Source organism: Leucopleurus acutus (assembly GCF_964270905.1).
Source record: "Leucopleurus acutus genome assembly, chromosome: 4".
Lineage (NCBI taxonomy): Eukaryota > Metazoa > Chordata > Mammalia > Artiodactyla > Delphinidae > Leucopleurus > Leucopleurus acutus.
Window position 1 is genome coordinate 43811783 of NC_139146.1, and position 25921 is coordinate 43837703.

Genomic DNA, 25921 nt, shown 5'->3' on the forward strand with positions numbered 1-25921 from the left:
TTCCCCAAGGGCACACAGCAAGTGGCGGCCAGCTCTCTGTCCCTCTGATCTCAGGAAGAACCGAGCCCCCCAAGTCCCGAAGAGGAGCCAGTTCATTTCTGGTTTAAAACACACATTCCTTCGATGTAAACATGGATGAAACAAGGGTCATCACACACCTCCACTTTTCTGGAATTTTATGCATGATAAAGCTTGTTTGGACGGTCTAGACAACCTTCCCAAAATTACAAGTTCCCACTTATCCTCACAGAGACTCTCCTGAAATTTGTTCTTGAATTTTTTTTTTTTTTTTTTTTTTTTGCGGTACGCGGGCCTCTCACTCTTGTGGCCTCTCCCGTTGCGGAGCACAGGCTCCGGACACGCAGACCCAGCGGCCATGGCTCACGGGCCCAGCCGCTCCGCGGCATGTGGGCTCTTCCCGGACCGGGGCACGAACCCGTGTCCCCTGCATCGGCAGGCGGACTCTCAACCACTGCGCCACCAGGGAAGCCCTGTTCTTGAATTTTATTCACAACGAATCCTAAAAATGCCATCTACTATTTTGGGGAGTTGCTCTGTTACTCCTTTTAAACTTCACAACAGCCCTAGGAACTAGGTATTTTTATCCTCATTTTATAGATAAACTTAGAGAGATTTAAGTGACTCACCTTCCATAAACTAACTCATCTTCACAACAATGTTACAGATTTGGACTAGTTATCCCCATTTTCAGAGGCTTTCACCAGGTTTTTAGAGAACTTCAGTGCTTTTCCCCTATTCCATAGCTAGAAAGTACTAGAGCCAGATCTGAGCATAACTCCTTTTAATCCTATACCCAGACAGGATCTCAGCCAATAACAGGTGCTCAGTCAACATCTATTGAAGAAATGGATTATTCCAAAGCCCACATTCTTTCCACTACCCTCTGCTATTGCAAAGTTATCTCTTCCTTTGGCACACGAGGTTGATCAAAAAAGCATCCTGCCAAGGGCGCTTTTCTCGGGCCAGCTGTGGGCGTCTCAGTCCCTCTGTGACCTCCCTGTAACCCTTGGCTCCTAACGGTATCTTTCGGAAGCAGCCTAGGAAATGACAATTTCCTAGTCTCCCATCTCTCTTCACTATCTGGTGTGAAGTTGCAGAATGACATTTCCTTCCTCTTAATTTCTCCAAAAGGCAAACAACACATTATTCAGGAGTTCTGCGTCAAATCCTAACACCTGATGCATCTGATATGCAAACTGTTCACTTTTCCTATTTGTGCAGCAAAGAAACCTTATCGCTCCTTCTGTGCTTCGCGTTTCCATTATGAAATGCGTCCCCTATCACTCCTCACCTGTGTCCTTGGCAGCTCCATCAGGTTCACATGGCTTCTCAAACACTATTTGTCTCGTTCAAGTTCTTTGGGGTCCAAAATAAATCATCACTGTGTCATCCAGACTTGCGCATACCACACTGGCCCGGCTTAGTAGACAGATGGACATTTTCAAACCAGGCATGTGGTTTAGGAAAACCTTACTATTGGAATAATTTTTATCTGGGAATCTCCTATCCAAAAGTACCCAAAAGGGAGGCAGTTCTATATCATATAAGGAAATATGCCAACAGATCATTTTTCTGTGGACACTTGGCAGTTCAAACTGATGAGAGAAAGCAGAATAGCATCTAGGGTGAGCACAGCAAAATTTTCATTTAGGAATAAAAGGCTCTTATAAAAGACTGTTTCTAAGGTTTCTTTCTAGTTTAGCATGATCCTCTTGGGCACTAAAAATAAACAGATTATACATAGCTAGGGTTCTGGGGGGGAAAATCAGCTTCCTTTTTTATTCTCCTCTGAAACCTCCCCACTTTCCCTTTTAATTTTTTTCTTTTAATTTTCAGTATGCCCAAAATAAGGTTTTCAGGAGCCTAACAAATTATGGATTTCAGGCATCACAATATTTTCTCCAGGCACACAAACACATGCACACACACATACATACACATATTCTTTCATGCTTCTATACCACGGCTAAAGCACAAATGCAGTGTTTTCCACAGAACTGATGCTATTTTTAGACTAAACGGTAGGAAGTCTGCAGCGTTAATAAATGGACAAGAAGCACAGAACCCCAGCACATGGTAATATGCCAGTGAGAAAGCTAGCCTGGCCTTTAGCCAATGAACTGTGGTTTGATGCTGCAGCAATGGAAGCAAGAACACCGCTTACAAAGGAATGATTAATAAGCTGACAAACTTCCAGGCATTTATTTCCTATTCTTTAGCGCCAGCTATATGTATACTAGCATATTTTCAACTTTATTAGTAAAGTCTCAAAGCGTGGGACTCAGTGTGTTCATGGAGGGCTTCTTAAATCTGCTGCAAATTATTTGGAGAGGTGAACATTTGATAAACATTGCTTTTTCTCTGTCACCCTAATAGACCATGTCTGTTTATTTGTCTCCGTGACAGCTGGCATTGAACAACACTGTTATGTTTTTCCAAACCCAACACAAGAAGAAATTTTTTTCCGATGGAGGGACTAGCATATGGTGGTAACTGACCCAGGGCCTTTTAGTGTGACTTCCTGGTTCTGGTTTGTTTCAGGGAAGTTCTGTCTCTCACTGTGGCATCTGCTCCCTCTGTGAGTCACTTGGACGTTTCTTGGAGGTCAACCACTTTTGGGGGGAGGGAGCCGCTCAGTAGCCTTCAATCCCCTCTCTGGGATAACCTGATGATATTAGTCATCTGGGAAGACGGTGTAAAATGAGGAATTATGGGCTGGAATGAAGGTGATCAACTTCACCTGGGACAGCCCCAGATTTTAAAACCAGAAGTCCCACATCCCAGGAAATTGCTTGGTCCCATTCAAAATGGGATGGTTGAGTAACAAAACATGACGGAAGAGTAACCAACTTGAGGGAAGGAAGATGGAAGAGTAACCAACTTGAGTGAAGGAAGCCAGGAAGGGGCTTGGGCTTCGGAGTCAGACCCAAGGTTCAAATCCCAGTTGGGCCCTACCAGCTATGTGACCCTTTAACCTCCTCAATCCTCAGTGTTCTCAAAATGGGGTGAAATGCCTAGTCTTAGGTTGTTATGAGGTTTAAATAAGATATTCAAGTTGTAGAATACAGTGCTCTCCCCCATCCCCATTGCCACATTCATTTCTGAAGTTATAAAACCATCACGTTGGCAAAAATAAAAATAATAACAGCTACCTCACAAATCACGTGAGACAAGGCACAATCTTGCAGGTGAAGATATCTGCACATATAAGAAATAATGAACTTTGGAGCCTGGGTCAGCTGGCTCCAAAGTGGTTCGTGATGGGCTCTCAGAAGTAGGTTCTAAAAAAGTGACAGCAAATGACACAGTCAAATTATACCCTCCATGGTGGTCCCTTCATTCTAACTCCACACATGGTTTTCCCAGGAAAGCAAGACTTCAACAGAGAAGTTCTCCTCTTTCACCATCTCCTGGCTGGACAGATGGTGCTTATATAAAAGACCTTTCCCTCCACTAAAATTCCATTTGGGGGCTACATAAAAATGACAATTACTGGAAAGTCAAAAATTTAATTAAATGCATTCAAAGAGAGTACAGATTAATTCCTCTAAGCAAGAGAGTATTTAATGCTTACAGGCCAGCTCATGTCTACTGAAGCAAAAATCTCCCTGCCAGAGAAGCTTTTAAGAATTGATATTTCCTGCATTAATAATACTCTAAACCACATTCATAACAATATAATTAGCAACACAATTCCTATCATACAGCACGCGAGGACTCTGCATTATTCATTACACCAACAGAGCCTTCGTGCCGGAGCCATGCTCTAATTTTAGCTTTCAAGGTAAGTGATCCTAAACCTGGGGGTCGGGGAGCCTCGCAGAGCAGGACGGCCTGTGCACAGCTCACCTCTCTCTGGTGATCACTAAATAACCGTGAATGCTCTGTCCACGGTGCCCTGGGGGATGACATAGGTTTTACAGTCCAAGCTTGAGTGAATTTGGCTGCACTCCCACATTTTGTATGTGGCAAAACATGATGAATATCCTAGCAGTGCTTATTCTACCGCGGACTCCATCCTTAAACCCGCGGGACATCACGATACTTGTACGTGGCTGAGTGGGAGTGCCTTCCTTAGGGTCTTGGAAACCGAGTCTCACCCCAATGGTCTTGCCCCACAATTTCCAGCCCCATCCTTCAAGAGTCCAGGCTGGCTTTGCGGGATTCTTGCCTCTGGTACCAGAAGCACTCGGGTGAAGGAGATGCATGTTTTAGCATCACTGGTTTTGCTAAAGGCCTGTGCTAGTCATGAGAAAGGAAACACACTATTGAACATAGAGTCGTGCTAATTTATATTCCTCGTGCAGTTTAAGAGAGCACCCGTTTCTGTGTATCTTCACAAACGCTATGCCTTACCCTTGAAAAAATAAGTTTGCCAATTTGGTAGATGCAAAATGATACGAAATTGTTATTTTCATTTTCCAGCGTAAATTCTGAAGAGCACAGCTTGGCCGAGTTACCAACAAGGAGGAGGATGTCAGACCCAGAATAGATTAGGACAGGTTAGGATAATGCTTCCAGGGCGTCCCCTGGCTCTCCACCTGTCCCTACGTGACCCTGCTTCCCTCATCAAGACCTTCCTGACACTGCCCTTTACACCATGAGACAGCTCTGCTCAGAATGCCCGGAACAGGTGTTCCTTCACCAGAATCTAGCCCTTTATTCTTTTCTTATTCTTTATGTGAAATTCAAAAAAAAAATAATAATAACTTTAAAAGACTGTTTTCTGAGGATCTACTAGATATTAGATGGGCATTAGGGTAGCTTCTGGAGATGCTGAAATAAATAAGCCCTGTTCCCCAACACAGAGGAGCTCAAAACCCAGTGAGGAAGATGGACAAGTGAAAACGAAATTATAATTCAGTGTGAAAAACAAAAACACAAATAAGATCTCTGTATAAGTCACAAAGGGCTTATTCTATCCCACCCACCCGGCCTGACAATGCACGAGCATGTTAAGAAAACGGCAGCGCCTCCCACTGTAACTTTATGATCCGACCCAGTATAAAGAAGAGCATCTCCTCTGGGGTCTTACTAACTGGGTGAAACCACAGTGAGGCCTGACTCCCAGTGCTTTGGCCCCTCTTCACACTCAGGACCAGTGTGGCAGGGACGCTTTGGCTCAGAGAAGGGAGTTGCTCTCTTTTCTGGGTGAGGGTCAGAAAGGAGTGAACTAGATTTTGAATGTGAAAAGGAATTTGCCAGGCAGAAAAGAGGGAAAAATCATGTGCAGATGTGTAGAAGCATCAGGCAGTAATAATATATTTGGGGAGTGTCTGGTATTACTGTGGGGGAGGATTGGCAGGAAATAAAGCCCAAGGCCTGTAAAATGTGTGTTATCAATATTTCCTACTGTGTACTTTGCAGATATTAATAAGTGTTTGGCAAAAGAATAAAAAATATCCCAGATTGAAGCAGTTTGGAATACTATATTGAATGAATTAAAATGAAGTAAATTTTCTGCAGGAATTCTCAGAGCCATCAGCTGAATTCCCAAGAGGAGAATGCCAGATTTCCCAAATTTATTACTAAGTTGAACTCTTTTTTTTGTAAATCAAAATTGCCATTTTTGTACATAAATAACGGTCAAATAGTGGCGATTTTATATGATTCAGCCTAGCATTTTACCACCAAGCTCTTTGATCGGGGACTTCTGTTTGGGAGAACAGTTTGCAAAATGTGAATGTAAGTATTTTTCCAGTCCCAAACGTAACCCCTGTGAAGAGGAAAGGTGCCGTGTTTTCCTTATATACCACTTCCAGACTAATTGCTGTTTAATAAAATTAAAATCAGGCAAAATTTGGTGGACTTTTCTATAGGACAAGAAGACCTACTTATGAATAGCAGAAATGTTTCCTGAGGGTATAGTATGAAAAAAAGAGAGCAGAGGGCCCTAGGTCAACAGACTGGACTCAGTGTTTGCTGTATCAGCAGGTGTCACCCCATCCTGGAGTCCAGAGGCAAATCACAGACTAAGAAAATACATGTGGTCCACCGGGCCATGCTGCCTTCCCGGGCCGCACGGGGTGGCCACTCAGGCGAGCTGGGCTGCGGGTCAGATTGCCCTGGTGGCCTCTGTCACTTCCCAGAGAGGATGGTGCCTCTTGAAGATGCTTTTGCCTCAGGTGACAGAAAAAACCCTGCCACCCGGGCGAGAAGGGGGAGCCCACGGCGTGAGGCACAGGCATCTGTGTTAATTCAAATTAGCCTGTGTATCGAGGAGATGTGTTCTCACCTAAAAGGAGGTTGTCCTAGGGTGGAGGGAATCCTGGTTATGTCATCCTCGGGAATCATGTAACGCGGATGGCTCAGGTGATGGAGAACGGCTAGAGAAGGAGGTGGCAAGGCAGCTGAAAGCCTCCTGAGGTGTTGAGGGTATGGGGAGGAAGGTCTAGAGGGCAAGCACAGGTCAGAACTCCAACATGCCTGGCTGTTAACCCTACTCCTCCATTTATGACTGCGGGGCCTTAGGCCAGGTACTCAGTCTCTCTGTGCTCAAAATAAAACATCCTTCTCAGTGTTGTTCTGAAATTTAAACGAGATCATGTATGTAAAGCACCAGGCCCAGTACTGAGCTGACACTTTGTCACCAATCGTGTTAGTCACTTCAGGTTTTTTTTTTCCTTCTGAAGTCATATTTCTATACTGCCATTTTAGAGGTTTTCAAAATGTTGATTTTTATTTTTTATTGTTGTATGACATCAAAAATCATGTTTGTGTGACTGTGTGTCTATGTTTTTTTAGGAAAGAGGGACTTTCTTCCTCTTGATTCTCAGAAATATCAGCTTTTTTTCCCCCCTGAGTGATAATGCAAGAAAACTCTGGGAGACTTTAACAGGCAAAATATGGTTTACTTTTCACTAAGTAACAACAAGTTTCTCTTGATCTCCCTTCTTTTAGAAGGAAATGTGTAGATTTCCTTAGTTTCTTCCTGCAGCATGGAGATCTAGGTATAGAAATACTGCTTCCTGGGAAGGGATAATTCAGGGGGGAAAATTGTATATGTGAAATGTATTCCAAGCAAAAACTCTTTTATCAATAAATCCATAACAGCCTGGGCTGTTTTCCCTTCTTCGTTTCTTTACTGAGAAAACCTAGTCTGTGACCGACAGCGTGGAGGGTGTTGGGAATTCAGCATAACAGAGTCTGAGGTCAACATTAGCCTCTCTTACAGTTATGTGGTTACAGATCATAGCAGTTTGCAAAGAACTCTCATGGAGGATGGATTATGGTTCCTAACATCCCCCTAACAATCAAGAGGGGAGGGTCAACGAGGGCCCCCTCCTCCTTTTGTAGGCGCTCAGAGCAAGATGCTGATGCTATGTGTCCCCAGCTAGTCAGGGCTGGAGTGGGATTAGAACCTGGGTCCTGTGCTGTCTGTCCCTGGCTGCTCCTGATTTCCGAAGTTACCTACAGTATAGGGCAAGGCAGTCACTTACTTATTACCGGGGTCACTCTGAGGGTAAGAAAGTGAGCCAGACTGTGGAGGGTTGAACGTCCCTTTAGTTTACATCATGTTACTTGGTCCCTTTAAACATCAGGGTTTGGGACAAGGGGCTTGGGCACAGGTGGTCTGGCATTTTGGTGACTGAGGAGGTGGGTTGTGAACATGGCTCAGAGAGTGCCTCCCCACGGGGGCGATGCTCAGGGTCTCTCCATCCCCGTGAGTCAGCCCCAAACCTCGCACTTGCTGGGCTCGGGTCCTGAGCCTCTTCATCTGCGTTCTTAACGCAGCAAAAGAGGAAAGTGTGACCACTCCCTGATGGGCCTGGACTGCATTTCTAAGCAACAAGCCCTGTTCTGCTTTCTCCCGGCATCAAGGAGGCATTAAGAATAAAGAATATGAAAAAGAATATATATATATATATATGTATGTACACCAGAAACTAACACAACATTGTAAATCAACTATATTTCAATAAAAAAGGAATAAAGACTGACTTTATGAGGGGGATGCTGAGCATTGTGTATGACCTGGGAAATGAAAAATCCCTGCTCTGTGCCCAGAGCCTTCCAATCCTGCTGCATGGGCTGTTTTCCTTCTCTATCCACTGGAAGGAAACCAGAAAAGACCGACAAGCAAAAGCTATCACAACAGCAAAGACTCAGTGGGAGACAAGGAGAGCTATCCTGAAGCTTCGTTCAACGTGCCCTTTCCCTTCCCACGGTTCTCATCTGGTTTCATCGAGTCAGATGTTTACTCCACCCATTTGTGGAACACCTGCTTTGTGCCACATACAGCATCGAAAGAGGAGTTTCCAGAGTCAGCCAGCTCAAACCAGCTGTGTGACCTTGAGCACAAAACCTCCCCGAAGCCTCAGTTTCCTCATCTGAGAAATACCAGCTCATGAGATTGAGTCAATTAGTCACACATTCATTTATTCCTTCACTCATTAAACATTTACTGGGCACCTACTGTGTGCCACAGACATTATTATTAAGCACTCCACCTGCATTTTCTATTTGACCATCAAGACAACCCTGAGGTAGTCCCTTTTGTTATCTTCATGTTACAGATGAGGACACAGCGGCAAAGACAGCTGAAATAACTCATTCAGGATCGTACAACTAGTACAAGGTTGAGTTGGGGTTGGAATTCATGCTGCCGCTGTCCTGAGCTTGTCCTGGTGAATAATGCAAAGCACTCAGTCCCTGATCTGTAGATGCTCATAGCTCAGTAGGGGAGACAGGCATGAAAATGGCTGTGATATGTAGGTTCACAACAGAGCTATGACACAGGGAGGGACCCCAAGCTGTCTTAGAGTCGGGGGTCAAGGACACCTTTACAGATTGGGGGATTTCAAGTGAAACCTTGAAGGACATGTGTATTTTCTAGATGAAGGAAGGGAGGGAAGGAGAGGGAAGGCATTTCAAGCAGAGGGAGAAAGGAGTACGAAGACATAGAGAAGATCAGGCATGTTTGGGAAATTGTCAGGAGTTCAGCAAGGTTGGAATGCAGAATATTTACAAAAAAGAGGAGGGAAACGAAGCTAGAAGGATAAGCAGGGGCTTTGATTTTCTTTGGTCACATACACAGACCAGGGCAGTCTCTGCCCTCCTCCATGCTGGTAACCATGGTGATGATAGTGGTGATGATGATAATAGATTAGATTTGCACAACACCTAGCAGTTTATGAAACACAATCACATACATTACAGTACATCATTTAAACATGTGAAGAAGGCAACGCAGGGAGTATTTTCATCCCCCTGTTACACAAAAATAATTTCACTTCCAGCTGCTTACGTGAATTTGTGCCAAATTTACTCACTACCTCAAAAGGTAGTAGTCAAACAATGTTTGGGGTTTTTTTTGTTTCATTTTGTTTTGTTTTTTTTTTTGCATTTGGAGTCCAGAAGTCTCCTGCTATTTCTCTTATCCAGTAAGAAAAAAAAATCAATCGGATCTACTAAAAGCTCACCATTACTCTTGCAGAGTTAGCGTTCACCAAATATCCATGTGCTCCCCTGAATCTCCCAGACCCCTTGCAGCTGAGCCAAAGTCACACTAGGTCTGGCCAGTGGTCTGGGACTAGAAGTGAGGTGTCACTTCAAGTTAAAGTAGTTACTTCCTTTCTCTTAATTGCTTTTCCCCCAACACAGCAACCTTGGACATCGTGTCTTCTAGATGGGATGGTTTCAAGATGGTGGAGGGTGGCCAACTCAAGCTGGACTTTCAGAGAAAGAAACAAGTCTTTATTGGGTTAAGCCAACTGCAATTTTGGGTCTTATATTTACTCTTGCATAGCCTAGCCTGTCCTACCTATAATAGTTTTCAAAACGTTGGCATTTATTCCTTACCTTCTCTTAGTCTTTATCTCTGGTTGACATGTGCCTTCTGGAGAATAGAGACAAATAGAAAGACTCCAGAAAACACTGCAGAAAACATGTTATTGCTAATCTCATATTAGGACCGGCTGAAGTCACTTCTCTTTCTTGCTCAAAAGTCTTCAAAGATTTTCCACTGCTCCAGCAGATGTCTGGATCCCTGAGTCTGGCAGGTAAGAGATTTTGTGATCTACTCATCTTTGTATTTTATTTCCTACCAGCATTTCTCCCCCCAGTTTACTTTCCTGCCTCAGTGGACCACTTAGAGTCCCTGAGTATGTCCTTCAAGGATTATTTACAGTCCCCTCCTCTCCTACTAGATTGTAAGTAAGTTCGTTGGAAGCAGAGCTGTGGCAATCATTTAGAAAAACAAATTCTTTCCAGGAAGAGCCTGGTACAAAAGAAACGTGCATGGGACTGAATGTCATTGAAAAATGGATCTGTGAGAAAGGACCACTTTGCTTGGGATACTTTTAGACTCCCAAGGCAGTTTAGCTGATTTTAGAAATGATGCCATTTAATGTGAGATGATTCTCTGACTAGGTTTTTCAGTCTTGGACAACTTTTATATCTGCACTCAAGTTAAGAAAATACAAAAGTTTGTACAGAAGTACTTTATCTTTGTTCAACAAGATTTCTATGCTTTACCTGAGAGGCTGAGAGAGCTACAGAACAAAAAATAGTGATGTCCATCAAACCGGCAGCATGAGGATTGATTAAAATGATAATGAGCTGTTAAACACTGAAATTGTACTTACTCCATAGTAGAACCTGAGTATTTGCACAGTTATGTGTGGGCAGGGAGCTGGTGAAATCCAGGCGATCACCATGATTGGGGTTCCTGAATCTTTTCTTCCTTTTCTGAGACAGACACGATAGATGAGAGTCAAGTATGTGTCACTCTGCCTAGGGCATCCCAGGTAAGGGCTGGGTGACAGGCAAGAAAGGCTGTGCCCTATTTACAACTGCTAGTACGTCAGTTATCACTTCACTCCCAGCCCTATAAGAAAGCAAATTAGAATCCAATGCAACTTGGATGCTACAAGGATGACTTTAAATCTCACCTGATTGATAACATAACAGGTAAATAACACCCAAATTTGGGAATTTGGCTGCCATACATGGTACCACTCACAACTGATGAGTTGAGAATTGCTGCTTCAGGAATTGTGTGGGGATACTATTTGAAAGGTTTGGTCCAAAGGAATGAGGATTCACCTCATCAGGTTTGCTGTGGGTGTTTCCTTTCCAAACTATGTTATGCTTCAGTCTTTTCTACTCCCTGGAACACTTTCTTGTAAGGACTCTGCAGTCTTCTCTGTTTCCCAGGTGCCCAGGTCACTGCCATGCACATAGCAGCAAATCTGTAAATATTCGTCATCTGTGCTGACATCAGGGGAGGGCAGGAGAACACAAGGAAGGTCAACATCTTAGTAGGCAGCCTTATTTACTCATTCATTAAGCTTATCCTGACAGAACACCTACTATGTGCCCGGTGGAGATGTAGACACTTGGCACACAGCAGTAAGAAAGGTAGAGAAAGCCTCCGCCCAAATAAGGCTCAGAATCTAAAGGGGGAAGATGGAAAAGTAAAGAAATGAACAATACATTTTGGATATGGATAAATGCCATGAAGATAATAAAACAGAGTTATGTGATAGAAAAGGACTAGAGAAGGGAATATCAGGGTTGGTGAAGGTCTTTCAGAGATGACATTTGAGGACTCGACCAGATCATGATTTGGGACAAGATTCTTCCAAGTAGGCTAGAGGGTGGAAAGGGTTTGGTTTATTTGATGAAGACTGGAGTGACTGCAGTAGAATGAGAAAGGGGGAGAGAAGCAGGGGGCCAGGTGATGGTAAACCTTATAATCTAATCAAAGATGGTTGGATCTTACTGTAAGTGCAAAGGGAAGCCATTGGAGGGTTCCTTTTGGACATTACAATCAAGAGTTGAAGTCTAAGAAGAGCAACTTTCCCTTGGTCTACCCTTGTTACTGAAGTTTAGGTAATTTTCAAGAATATTTTCCCCTTTTCTTTCTCAATCATTCTCTCTTTCTCTCCTAATCATGACTGAGCAGCCAGCCTAGACCAGATATTGTGCTAGTCTTTGAAGACATAACGGTGTACAAAAATTAAATCCCTGCTCTCACGGGTCTTATAATCTAGTGGAGAGAGATAAACAATAAACAAACACATATTTAATGGGTTAGGAAATGTTAGGCTTTACGATGGAAAAATAGAAGATCATTAGGAGAGAGTTCCATGCATGTGTGTAGGTGTGTACTGGCTGCTTTCGATAGGGGTCAGGAAGGACTTCTTTAATGGGGTTTGGAGAGAAGATGGGAAAGAAGAGAACCCTAAGAACACCCAGGGGAAAAGCAGTCAAGGAAGTGGGGAATGTAAGTTCAAAGGGCCGTGGCAGGGAGCATGCTTGGTGCTCAAGGCTGGTGGCTGGAGCAATGGAGGAGGAGATGGATGAGGAAGGATGGAGGGGGTGGATGGAGTCCAGACCATACATGTCCTCATGGGCCAAGTTAAGGACTTTGGATTTCATTCTGAGATGGGGAAACATTGGAGAGTTTTGAGCAGAGGTGCTGCAACATTATTCAGTTTAAGCTTAAAATGATAAATCTGGCTGCTGGGGAGAGAACAGACTGAGTAGAAACAGGGAAAGCAACTGGATTGGCTGCAGGAGAGGTGAAGAGTCATCGGATTCGAGAAATAGTTCGAAGATGAACCAGTAGGATTTCCCTATAGGATGGATGGGGGCTGTGAGATAAACAAGAGAGTTGGAGAAAAAGTCAATGACACTGGTCTGAGAGTGTATGGAAAGACAAGTGTGGGCACGAGTGGGGGAATCAGTTCAGTTATGAAGAAGAGGAGTTGGACTTGTCTGATAGATCCCCAAATGGATGTGTTGAGTAGGCAGCTGGATAGACAGGGCTGGAATTAAAAGGAGGGCAGGAAATAGAGATTAAGAAGCTGTCAGCTTAGAGGTTGCATTGAAAGGCATGGGACTAGAGGAGATCACCTGGGAAAAAGGTATAAAAAGAGACAAGAAGAAAACTATGCCCTGAGTCCTGGGGCAAGAGATTGAGAAAGGGCAGCCAGTGTGGCGGGAAGAAAACCAAGAGAGCATGAATCAAGAGAAAAAAGGTTTCAAGAAGCAATATGAGCTACATCAAAAGAAGGGGTAACAGGATTTTACCCCTCCCTCCCTCCTTCCTTCCCCAGCTAGTCTAATATCCTTCAGGTTGGATATTCTCTGGTCCTGTTCACAGAACTGAGGACTCTAGGTTTTCTCCTGATACCTCCCAATGCATGCAAAGACCTAGCGGATAAAGATATCTAAGTACAAAATAGATAAAATCATATCTAAGTACAAAATGCATCCCTTGCACTCTGTTATTATAATAATAGCACTGCTGGTACTTTCCTTCCAACTTTTACCCATGGAGAATTGAAAAGGCACTCCAAGTGAAGGTTCAGAATCATCAAAATGTATACATGATCAGCATAAATGTCTCATTCTAGGTGAATCCACTTCAATTATATACTTAATTCAGCTGAGCACTCCCCAAAGAAGGGTTATTCTGTATTCACCCGCAAAAGTATTTCCGATACTCTCATAGGGACACTGATTTGGCAAAATTCATGCAACCTGTTTTATATTAATGCTGAAAAACTTGAAGGTTATTAAGTCCACGCTTCTGACAGCCCCTGCAGTTACAAATAAAGCAGCTAATGAGAAGAAAAACTGCCCCTACCGCCTTATTCCCCAATCCCCAGCCATCTTTACGCAAGAATGCTGTGACAAATGATACTTTTCACCATTCTAACATGCCCCTTCTCCGATTATAGATTTAGACGGATAACATGACCACAAGAGTTAAGCCCCAAAGCAGATGATTGCCTCTGGCACCCACCGTATGCAATTCGGGTAAAATTTCCAAGAGCCAAATGAAATAATTGCAACAGGGAAGTCGAACTCTGCAAGTGAATTTATAAAAATTAAAAGGTCTGAGAGGTAATGCTCATGGACCCATTTGTCACATTTTCCCTCAATAAGATTTAATTGAAATGAACTCTGGTAACTGTAAGAAAAGTTACATTCTTATTTCAGACAAGCAGATAAAAGAAGGTAATTTTTTTAAGCACCCAAAATCTACTTGGGGTCGGCTCCATGCTCTGCTATTTCACAACAGATACTAGTGTAATCATACCAGTGAAATCAAAGTATAAGAAATGTCATTTATTGCTATCGAAAATGCAGCCCAGTTCTGACATTTCAGGAGCCTGGGTATCTATGTTTGAAGGCACAATTAAAACAGCTTCTGAACAAACTCGAATTCACTCAAAATGTGAATTGGCTCCCTACCATATAAAACCAATTTAAAGGAAATGGAGAGTCAAAATATTGTCAGCTAAAATAATTACCTTACATAGACAAAGTCATTCATTTATCTGCACTTCAATATAATCACATAAGAGAATATTAATGTAAAACACACTCTTATAAGGGATGGGAGAGGGTTAGAATATGAGAGTGTCCTCATTTGGGTTTTTCTAGCCTGCTGATGTGTAGAATGTCATTGAAGAGCTTGCAAATGGTGTGACACTGCTGGCTACCAGGAATCTCAGCTCCACACTGCCCCTTTTCCCATCAGCACTGCCAAGTGAAAAAAAAAAAAAATCCCCAAATGGTTTGTGTCACCAAAAACCCCTCTGCTAACCCACTGCATATGCTCTACACTTCTCAGGGGTATTTGACACCGTTGCCCACGCCATCCTTTTTATGTCTAATACACTCTCCTTGGTTTTCTACGTTTTTCTCCCGATTGCCTCCTATCTCGGATGGCTTCTCTTGGGTCTCCTCTCAGGGTCCTCCCCCACTCTTCTGCTCCAGGTCTTGCATGCTTGCTCAACCTTCCCAGAACAAGCTCATCCACTAGAGTGGGTTAAATAATGTCCACCAAGGGAATGTAAATTGGTGCAGCCACGATGGAAAACAGTATGGAGGGACCTCATAAAAACTAAAAATAGATCCAGCCGTATGATCCAGCATTCCCACTCCTGGGCATATACCCAGACAAAACTATAGTTCGAAAAGATACACGCACTCCTGTGTTCATACCAGCACTATTCACAATAGCCAAGACATGGAAACAACCTAAATGTCCATCGAAGGATGGATGGATAGAGAAGATGTGGTATATATACAATGGAATATTACTCACCATCAAAAAGAATGCAATAATGCCATTTGCAGCAACATGGATGGACCTGGAGATTATCATACTAAGTGAAGTAAGTCAGAAAGAGAAAGGCAAATACCATATGATATCACTTATATAGAGAATCTAAAATACAATACAAATCATCATAGGTACTAACCCAAAACAGACTCAGATATAGAGAACAGACTTGTAGTTGCCAAGGTGGGGGGTAGGAGAGGGAAGGATTGGGAGTGTGGGATTAGCAGAGGCAAACTATTATATATAGGATGGATAAACAACAAGGTCCTACTGTATAGCACAAGGAACTATATTCAATATCCTGTGACAAACCAAAATGGAAAAGAATATGAAAAAGAATATATATGTATATATAACTGAGTCACTTTGCTGTACAGCAGAAATTAACACAACGTTGTATATCAACTAAGCTTCAATAAAATTAAAAAAAAATTATGTCCACCAAAGATATCTTAGTCCTGGCCCCCAGAACCTGTGCATGCAAACTATTTGAAAATGGAGTCTTTGCAGATGGACTTAAGTTAAGGATCTTGCGATGATATCACACTGGATTGAGGGTGGATTTTAAATCCAATGACAACCGTTCTTAGGAGTAAAGGAGAGGACACAGAGAAACACAAGGGGAGGATGGCCATATAAAGATGGAGGCAAAGGCTGGAGTGATGCTGCCACAAGCCAAGGGATACCCGGGGCCACCAAAAACTGGAAGAGACAAGGGAGGACTATTTACTAGAAATTTCACTGGTCCTGACAACTCTTTGATTACATACTTTTGGTTTCTAGAACTTTGAGAGAATAAATTTCTGTTGTTTTAAGCCTTTAAGTTTGTGGTAAATTGTTACAGTAGCCTTAGGAAACGAATACATTCACCCCAATGAGACCTTAAAGGCCACTTTAACCAAATGACTCAATTCCACAGCTGCAGCCCAGACCCTCTGAACCCTGGCACCTGTTTGGGATGTCTTACACAACTCCCTCTTAAGATGCATACCCAGCCTTGGGGTCCTGATGGCTCCTAGTTGATTCTGCTGCTGAAACTAGAGGCTTGCAACTCACATTCTTATTCAAGAACTGTCTATACTACCAAATAGCACCTTAACTATAGAGGCAGCAGCAAAATGCGGGAGCTAAGAACACGGACTCTGGAGCCTGAATGCTTGGGCTTGAAGCCTTGTTCAGGCTCCCTGTTCTAATTGTTTCAACTTGGGTAAGTTTTCTACCTTGTTACTTCAGTTTTCTCATCTGTAACTCATAATAATAATAATACACCAATGGGCATTATGAGGATTGAATTAATTGCTATTTGTGAAGTGCTTAGAAGACTGCTCAGCCCTTAGAAAGTTTTTCTTTGAATACAAAATTTTAAATTTTTAAATAAATACAATTAAAAAATTTTTTTAATAAATACAAATTTTATAAACATCTAACTTTCCTAGTTCTTGACCCAAACTCAAGGTCAGCAAGACCTCATCCTTTTCTTCCCATCCAGGGAAGAAAAGACAGGTATGGATGGCTCTGAAGAAAGAGTATTTCTGAGACCATCTGTTCAGGGTACCAGAAGCCCACATTCCATCGTTTACTGTTTGATTTAGCCCACCTTCCTCCAGGTGGTACCTAGCCTTCTTCCCTCACCCGAAATGCTCTTCTTTTCCCCTTCTGTTCTTTCCCATCCTCCCACCTTTCTCCCCAAGTCAGACTCAGCTTAGGTACAGCCTTCTAGACACTCACCACTGATCCGGTGGGCTGAGGTGTAATGATCTGTTTATTAATCCATCTCTTCTGTTCGACTGTCAGCGCTTCGACAGCAGGAATTGTTTTACTCCTATCTGTACCTAGGACACTTGGAACACAGCTTGCATATAGTTGAGATGCAGGGAATCTTTGTGAAACGATCACCCGTTTGTTTAGCAGCTTCTGAGAGTAAAGGTCAGGGTAGGCCTGTAAAAGGATCTTGGCTCCAAATTATAGTCCAAAAATCCTCTGTTTCAACAATTAGCTGAAAGCCTTTTGGGAAATGTAGGAGTCGCTCACCATTTAGATTCCTACAAAGCCCAACAACCTATTCTTCACAAAGAGCACAGCAAATTGTGCCAGTGGCAGAGATGTGATACCACAGAGATTAAGAGCAAGGAGTAGGATTTCTAGAAGATTAAGGGCAGAGTAAGATCCCAAAACTTGTGCCTGGGAGCAAATGAAGAAAATAGAAGTGTGGCATCCTATGTGATTAAGCGGTATTACAGTGTCAAGGCTTTTATGGGTCTTGGAACCAATTTTATTCAGTTATGACGTAGAACTGAGGCAGGAAGGTGATGCCTGCCATTCTCCTAACATGGAGCTGTCTCTAGACGTCATGGAGCCCACGAGAAAACAATTCCCAAGGGTATCTTGAAGACTTAGTGTCCTTTCAAAGTTTTTTCTAGTTTCATCTAAATGCCCAGTCCACAGCTTTTAGGGAAGCTTAGGGGTTTAGTGTTGAAGACAAATTCATGGTGGAGGCCAAGCAAGTGTCCACTACAGGAGGGGACTTGTGATTGTATCAGGCGTCTACTCTTTTTTTTTTTTTTTGCGTTACGCGGGCCTCTCACTGCTGTGGCCTCTCCCGTTGCGGAGCACAGGCTCCGGACGCGCAGGCTCAGCGGCCATGGTTCACGGGCCTAGCTGCTCAGCGGCATGTGGGATCCTCCCGGACCGGGGCACGAACCCATGTCCCCTGCATCGGCAGGCGGACCCTCAACCACTGCGCCACCAGGGAAGCCCCAGGCATCTACTCTTAACAAGATCACCTCTGCTTGTCCTTTCAGCAATTTTTTGAGGAATGAGGAAGAAAACAGAAATGGTTTTCCCTCTTTCTCTTAAGTCCCCCTGCAGGCTACCAGGGAGTAGTGTTGATGCTGCCCTGCAAATAAATTCAGAGGTCATGTCCACTGTTACCTCTCTGGTCCAATCCCCATCATCTTTTGTCTGGATTTTTGTAACAGCCTCCTGACTGGTCTCCTGTTCCTACCCTTGTCCACCTTCCATCTGATCTCAACACAGCAGCCAGTCTTCTTACTCAGACAAACTCAGACCGTGGTACTCCCTTCTTGAAGTCCTGCAGTGTCACCCAGAGTAAAAACTCATGTTCTCTCCGGGATCTACAAGGCCCTGGAAGCCCCTGGAAAGGGTTAGAAAAATTACCTCCTCATGGCCTCAGTGCCATTAAGGTCATATCTGAAATAGGAATATGGCAGACTCTTGTTGATACAGTACTTCCTTTCTGTAACAATCACAACTGTTTTTGCGGATAGGCAGCAAAAAATGAATAGCAGAAGGGCTGAAACCAATAGGAAATTCAAATAATGTAGGAGTCAAACCAAATATCTGGGTTTGTCATCTTGTGTGAGGCATGCTCTCTTTGCTCTTTTCAGAGTTTACCCAATCTGTATCCATAGGACTTTGGTACCCATCGAGACGTCAGGATTTCTTAAACAATATGGTAACCTTTGGTGTGTTCAAGCTTGAGAGTCAAAGATCTAGGTTCCATTCCTTCCTTTACTATTTACTTACCCAAGTAAGTTATGATAAATTCCCTAGTAAATTCCCTGGACCTCACTCTCCCCACATGTGAGGTGGGATGATAATATTTACTTTGGAGGATCATATTCATTCAGTCATATTTATCTTGAGTTCTTCTGGGATATCACTTTCTACAGGAAGCCTGCTTAAGCTTTTAACAGAATCAATCTCCCCCTCCTCTGCGCTTTCCTTCTCTATTCATAATAAATGATCAATGTGTTTACCATCCCTTCTTATTTGTTTTGCATGTCTACCTTCTCCTCAAGACCACGAGTTCCTGCGTAGCAAGGAACATGTCTTATGTATCTTTGTATTCTCAGTAAAGCTGGTAACATTTGTTGAATAAATGAGTGAATGAGCTCTCAGGCATAATGGAGGGTATATCTCCAGTGTGAAAACTAGTTATGATTTTATTTCCAAGAGATTTTCCTTTATTACTTTGGTAAATGGTGTCAGTGAACTAGAAGAAAAAGGAAGCACTGTAGTTTCATGAGGTAAGGAAAATAACGAGAAACTATTTCCTATTAATAAGACTGGTGAAAATCTCAGTATCAACTGTTGATAAGGATGGGAGTGATGGGGACTGTCACACACTCTTGGTGGGAGAGTGAATTGGTACAACCCTTTTGGAAAATAAATCTTGAGATGCACACAGCATCTTACCAACCATTCCACTCCTGGGTACATGACCTTGAGCAATTGTGCACAAAGATATTCATAATAGCACAGTTTGTAATAGCAATAAAGTTGGAAACCACCTAAATGTTCATCAATAACAAAACAGATATATAAATTGGGGCTTGTTCCTGCAATGCAACTCTTTACAGCAGTTAAAATAAATAAATGAGAATTACATACATTCACATAAATAAATTTCGGAATCATATTTCTGAGAAAAAAGTTATAAAAGGATGTATACTGTACAGAACACCACTTTTATTATTAATAAGTTTAAAAACAGAAAATAAACCTATTTTTTTTTCTGCATACAAATATACAGAATAAAGTATCAAAGCATGCAAGTAATGGTAATCATCAAATTTTGGATGGTGGGGGATGGGAAGAGTATAATGGGGTTGAAGAGGGATCTTCTAATGCAACTGTAATGTGGTTATTTCACAAGTAAAAAGACGAAAGAAAATATGCCAGAATGCTAAAATTTTCAAAAAGTTGTGTGGTAGATATGTAATTGTTCATTACATTCATCTTAGAACATTTTTAAAGAGTTAAGGAAAAATTTAATCTTAACTATGTAAATTGCACATCAGCTAATGATTTTCAAGGCACCTGGGTGAGACAGCCTTCATAGTTTATTTAGTATATAAACTCCATTGGACAAGTTCCAAAATGAAATGCATTAAAAAGTCCTTGTATATATATATTTGTTCTTCAACTTCCACTATCTTCCCTTATATTTCTGTAATGGGAGTATTTTGGAGGGCATAACACGCTTGAACCAAATATTACAAAATATATGGTTTACAAATACCCACTTCATTCTTTACAGAATCGTTTTCTTTTTCTTCTCGCTTTATAAATCTTATGTGTAGTGTTCGTCTGTTCATTCATTCATCCTTTCATCCAACAACTATTTGCTGAGGCTTAACTATTTATAACCCTCTTCTAGGTCCTGGGGTAGATGGTTGAACAAGAGATCTTCCATTTGCTTTGGCTTTGTCCTTACTAGCTTGTATTATAGTTTTGGTACTTGTTTCAGTTCCCTGAAGGTAGCGATGGAGAACTTTACACTGGTGGGCCTGATGCATAAACGATGCTCAGTAAACAGAAATATTACTTGACTATATCAATGAATTAATCAATGTATTTCCAATGGCGCTGACTTAAGAGTGTGTGCAAAGCATTAAAAGAAATCCCAATCTTTATTATCCCAATGCCTTTGAATTTTATCTTACTGAGAAATTTCCCAACTCTTACTTAATGCACTCAATTATAGTTTCATTAATAAAAGGTTTTTTTTTTTCTTAAAGTAAAACCCCTAACAACCTAAAAATATCCAAACATTTTCTCTTCCCTAGAATCCAACAGCTCTAACTACTTAGGATTTTTTCCTCTTTCTTATTTGCTGCTTGGCACATCTGTGAAACAAAGGATAACCGTAAGACTGCAAACAGTCTGCATCAGAGATGCTTCTAAAACCAAGCTTTCTGTTCTTCATCTTTGTGTCACCGCCACTCACCCAAATACCACAGTTTCTCCTATTTCAGAGGTGACACTTTCTGAAACACAAAATTCTCATCGTCTGACTGTTTTAAGACCCAATCAAAGCAGAGTCACAGACCACTCTCAACGATCTCTGTACCACAACTGACAAACATTTCTTCCAAAATCTCTTGTTGATACTCTCTGGACTTAGATGACTGAGAACAAACAAACTGGAAATACAAAATATGTACAGTTACAAGGACAGGATCCCTACAGGCAGGTGATGTTCACCTGGCTGAGAAGGGTCCTGTCCAACTTAACAGCCTGAGACACAAGACAGGCTCGGCCAAGGAGGGTGCAGGAGGTGGAAGGCACCGACCCCACATCAGGACAGGCTCCTTCATTGGCTGGAAGTGTGGTCAGTCCCCAGCATGTCAATCACTCACACATTCATATAGCCAGACATCACTCCAAAACTCCATGCATTCTGGAGAACCACGTCAAAGCAAGAAATAGCCCTTCTCAGGCACTAGGTAGGCATAGAGGGATTTTCCTTTGGCAGGTTATTCCCAGTAACCTGAGAACAAAATATTTTTATGATCTCCATTTGATAGGTGAGGAAACAGGCACAGAGAGGTATTTCTAGTTTTGAGCCTTGACCAAGATTGCACAGCCAGTCGAGTACAGGTGAAGCTGTACTTCGGAAGCTGAGAGTGGAAGAAACCTCCTTTTCCTAACGTTGGCCTTGGGTTTAAGTTTTTTCTTGAAAATCGCCCTGCCTTTTCCTCAGCTGCTCTTAGCAGAAAAGAACTGGCATTTGCAAATGGCACCTGATGCATCAGCTTGAGTTCTAAGCCCTTCGTGTGTGAATCAGCTCATTCAGGTACTGCTATTATCCCCATCTTATACCCGAGCAAACTGAGGCCTGAGAGAGTAAGTGATTTGCCTAAGGTACCGCACCCCCCCTCCCCCTCCAGCTAGTAAATTGGCTGAGCAGGGATTCCTAACCATATCCTCAAGCTCTTAGCCACCACTCTTTCTGGATTATGACAGCACCATTAGAAACTGGGAGTTTCTCTCACCCTTCCAGTCACATCCAATCTGATGTCTGTTATTATTGTCATTCAATGGCCTGAATATCTTTGAAACCCATCCCCTACTTTCAGTTCCCATTGGGTGCCACCTTATTCAAGACCTCACCCTTCTCTGCTATGGAAGCCTCCTGATCTCCTTCCTGGACTCTAACCTCTGCCAAGCAGCCAGGGCGTCTCTCTAAACCACTAGCTCTCAAGTCTGGCTACACATTGGAATTGCCTGGGAAGATTTAAAATGTACCAATGCCTGGATGTGCCCACAAAGGTTCTGATTCAATTGGTCTGGGATAGTTTAAGGATCTGGAGCTTTGGCAGGCCCCTCCCCAAATGATTACTATAATAGTCGGTGGAGTTCAGAGAAATCTCATTCTAAAATCACAAATATGAGCTTATAAGAGGTCCCTCACCTGTTAAAAGACCTCAGTGACTATGGGGTAGTCCAGATTCCTTAGTACGGCAGATGGCGCTACGTTGCTAATGCCCCAACCTGAACTTCTAAATGTATCTTTTAAGACTTTCCATCCTGGTCCCCCTGCAGGTGGACATGTGTGCATACATGTGAACATAAATACACTCACATATACACACTACGTACACACTCTAACCACACATAAGTATTTCACGCCTTCTGAATACACCATGTTCTTTTATGTTTCCAGGTATCTTTTCCATTCGGGCTGCTGTAACAAAATACCCCAGACTGGGTGGTTTGTAAACAATAGACGTTTATTTCTCACAGTCTGGAGGCTGGAAGTACAAGATCAGGGTACCAGCATGGTCTGGTGAGGGCTCTCTTCTGGACTGCAGACTGCTGACTCTTCCTGTAGGGTCCTCACATGGTAGAAGGGGCTAGGGACCTCTCTGGAGCCTCTTTTATAAGGACACTAATCCCATTCACGAGGGCTCCACCCTCATGACTTAAACACTTCCCAAAGCCCCCATCTCCTAATACCATTACCTTTGGGGGATTCAACATACAGGGGGGACACATATATTCAGACCACAGCACCAGGCCTTAGCACATTCCTCTGCCTAGAATGGCCATACTCTCCTTCCTTGACTGCCAAACTTCTATTCATTTTCAAACATCTGTTTCAATGCCCTCTACCAGGAAGCTTTCTCTGATCCTCCAACAGCATGGCTCCTCCCTCTGAGCCCACAGAACAATTGCTATATAGTTTTACTATAACATTCCTGATGCATAAGCAGTTGCTTAGATTATGGTCTCCTCCTTTAGCATCAAGCCTTTTGAAACATGGCCTACAGGCTCTCTGTCACTGGTCACCAGCCACTTCTCGCCTCCTGTTCCTTACCACCCCAATGTAAGCTCACATCATCCTCTATCTAACTCCTCTCTCCAGCCATTGGCCTCCTTCCTCTTCCTGCCACAGAGTCTTAGTCAAGATTGATCCCCGAGGCTATCAATCTCTTCCTCTGCTCTCCACTAGTTAAAACCAGCTCATCATTAAAACTTGGTCCAAGCATCACATTCTCAGGGAAGCCTTCTGAGATCTCTCAGACAGGCGAGTTTATTATATTCACTCACAAAAAGAACTATACGTTCTTTTCCAAGGTGGAATTTACTTAATTAGAAATACACACCCATTTGACATCATTGACAGATGAATGGATAAAGAAGATGTGGTACATATATACAATGGAATACTACTCAGCCATAAAAAAAGAATGAAATGATGCCATTTGCAGAAACATGGATGCAACTAGAGATTATCATAGTGTGTGAAGTAAGTCAGAAAGAGAAAGACAAATACCATAGATATCAGTTATATGTGGAATCTAAAACATGACACAAATGAACTTATCTATGAAACAGAAACAGACTCACAGACATAGGGAAAAGACTTGTGGTTGCCAAGGGGGAGAGGCATTGGCGAAGGGATGGATTGGGAGTTTGGGACTAGCAGATGCAAACTACTATATATAAAATAAATAACAAGGTCCTATGGGGATATATATATATATAGCTGATTCACTTTGTTATAAAGCAGAAACTAACACACCATTGTAAAGCAATTATACTCCAATAAAGATGTGAAAAAAAAAGTCCTACTGTATAGCACAGGGAGTTATATTCAATACCCTGTGATACACCATAATGGAAAAGAATATAAAAAAGAATATAGGGCTTCCCTGGTGGCGCAGTGGTTGAGAGTCCGCCTCCCGATGCAGGGGACACGGGTTCATGCCCTGGTCCGGGAGAATCCCACGTGCCGCAGAGCGGCTGGACCCGTGAGCCATGGCCGCTGGGCCTGCGTGTCCCGAGCCTGTGCTCCGCAGCGGGAGAGGCCACAACAGTGAGAGGCCCGCATACCGCAAAAAAAAAAAAAAAAAAGAATATATATATATATATATATATATATACATATATATATATATATATATGTATAACTGAATCACTTTGCTATACAGCAGAAATTAACACAACATAGTACATCAACCATACTTCAATAAAAAAAGAAATACACACACATTTGTGTGAGATTATTTAGTAAATGTCTCTCCATCCCACCATAAGCATACGAGAGCATGAATGCAACTGTTCCTGCTCGTCCTTGGAATTCTAGCACGCAGCACCCTGCCTGGCACCTAGCAGGCGTCCTAAAACATCTGCTACAAGAGTCAGCAAATGCCCAGCACACAGTAAGTGCTCAGGATATTTTGGTCATTACTGCTAAGCTTGGTGAGAGCAGCAACACATCTTCATTTTTATAATCCCCAGGCTTTGGAATATAGTGGGAGTAAGAGGTTGTTTTGTGTATTATCAAAGTTAATGACTATTCCTTTAACTTCATCTAATAATCAGCATTTTAAGTATATCAAGGTATTTTTCTCTATCATAAAACCATAGACAATAAAGACCGTTTATACACAAAGTCATTGCCACAGCTAGAAATTGCCTAAAGCCACTGGGAAATTAATAAGGAAATAATAGTTTTCAGAGGGGTGAAAGACCTCTAATAAGAAAAACCTTAGTAAACATTAAAAGTTGAGTCAACTACATGTAAATATAGTTATAGAAAATATTGTTATAACTACTTTTATTTAAATGAGGCAATCTCCTTACCAATTTATAGTTATGCTTAGTGAAGTAAGTGTACCAAATATTTTTAAGAAAGAAGAAATAACATAAGAACATTCCTTAGACTCAGATTTGGGGAAAGCAGATTCTAGAGTTTTCTAGAAAACTCTATGTCCAGAAAACCAAAGTTAACCTTTATCAAATAGATTTTTTTTTTTTTTTGCGGTATGTGGGCCTCTCACCGCTGTGGCCTCTCCCACTGAGGAGCACAGGCTCCAGACGCGCAGGCCCAGCGGTCATGACTCACGGGCCCAGCCGCTTCGTGGCACGTGGGATCCTCCCGGACCGGGGCACGAACCCGCGTCCCCTGCATCGGCAGGCGGACTCTCAACCACTGCGCCACCAGGGAAGCCCCAAATAGATTTTTTAAAAGTAACTCTATGTGTTAATATTATCATATCCAGAGATTATTCCAGAGAGTCATATTAAAACTGTGGAAACACTTCCTTTCCATAAAGAATTTACAGAATTTTAATAAGCAGACAAATCTCCCTCAGGATTCCAGGCACTGGCTTCTACGTGTGCCTCTGAACATTAGAACATTTTTGTATTAAAAACTTATATGTTAGGTTTCAAGAGGATCTTTGGGTGCATGTACCGAATTACAAAGCACAGTGTTATTAAAATCATTTAAACACATTCGCTCAGAGATTCTAAAACAGCACAACAGAAAAACTAGAAGGCAGTCACATTACTTTAGACCTGACATTGGCCACCAAATATCTCCTTAAGGAGAGACATCTACGGATTCCCTGAAGACCCCAAGTCAGGGATGTTCTTTTGGAAGCTCTCCACATTCTTCCTTTTAGAATTCACAGAATCCCTGACAAGGAATCTCAATGGGTAGCAAAATAGATCAAATGCTCAATTGATGGAATTGTCCAAGAATTAACATCTTGTCTT

General features: G+C 42.4%; 1 protein-coding gene across 3 annotated transcripts in view; it reads right to left on the reverse strand.

Moving 5' to 3' along the window:
• LDB2 (LIM domain binding 2) overlaps window positions 1-25921 on the reverse strand; it is a gene marked incomplete at its 3' end in the record, with an annotated part of 380937 nt that overhangs the window by 26550 nt on the left and 328466 nt on the right. The window lies entirely within an intron of this gene.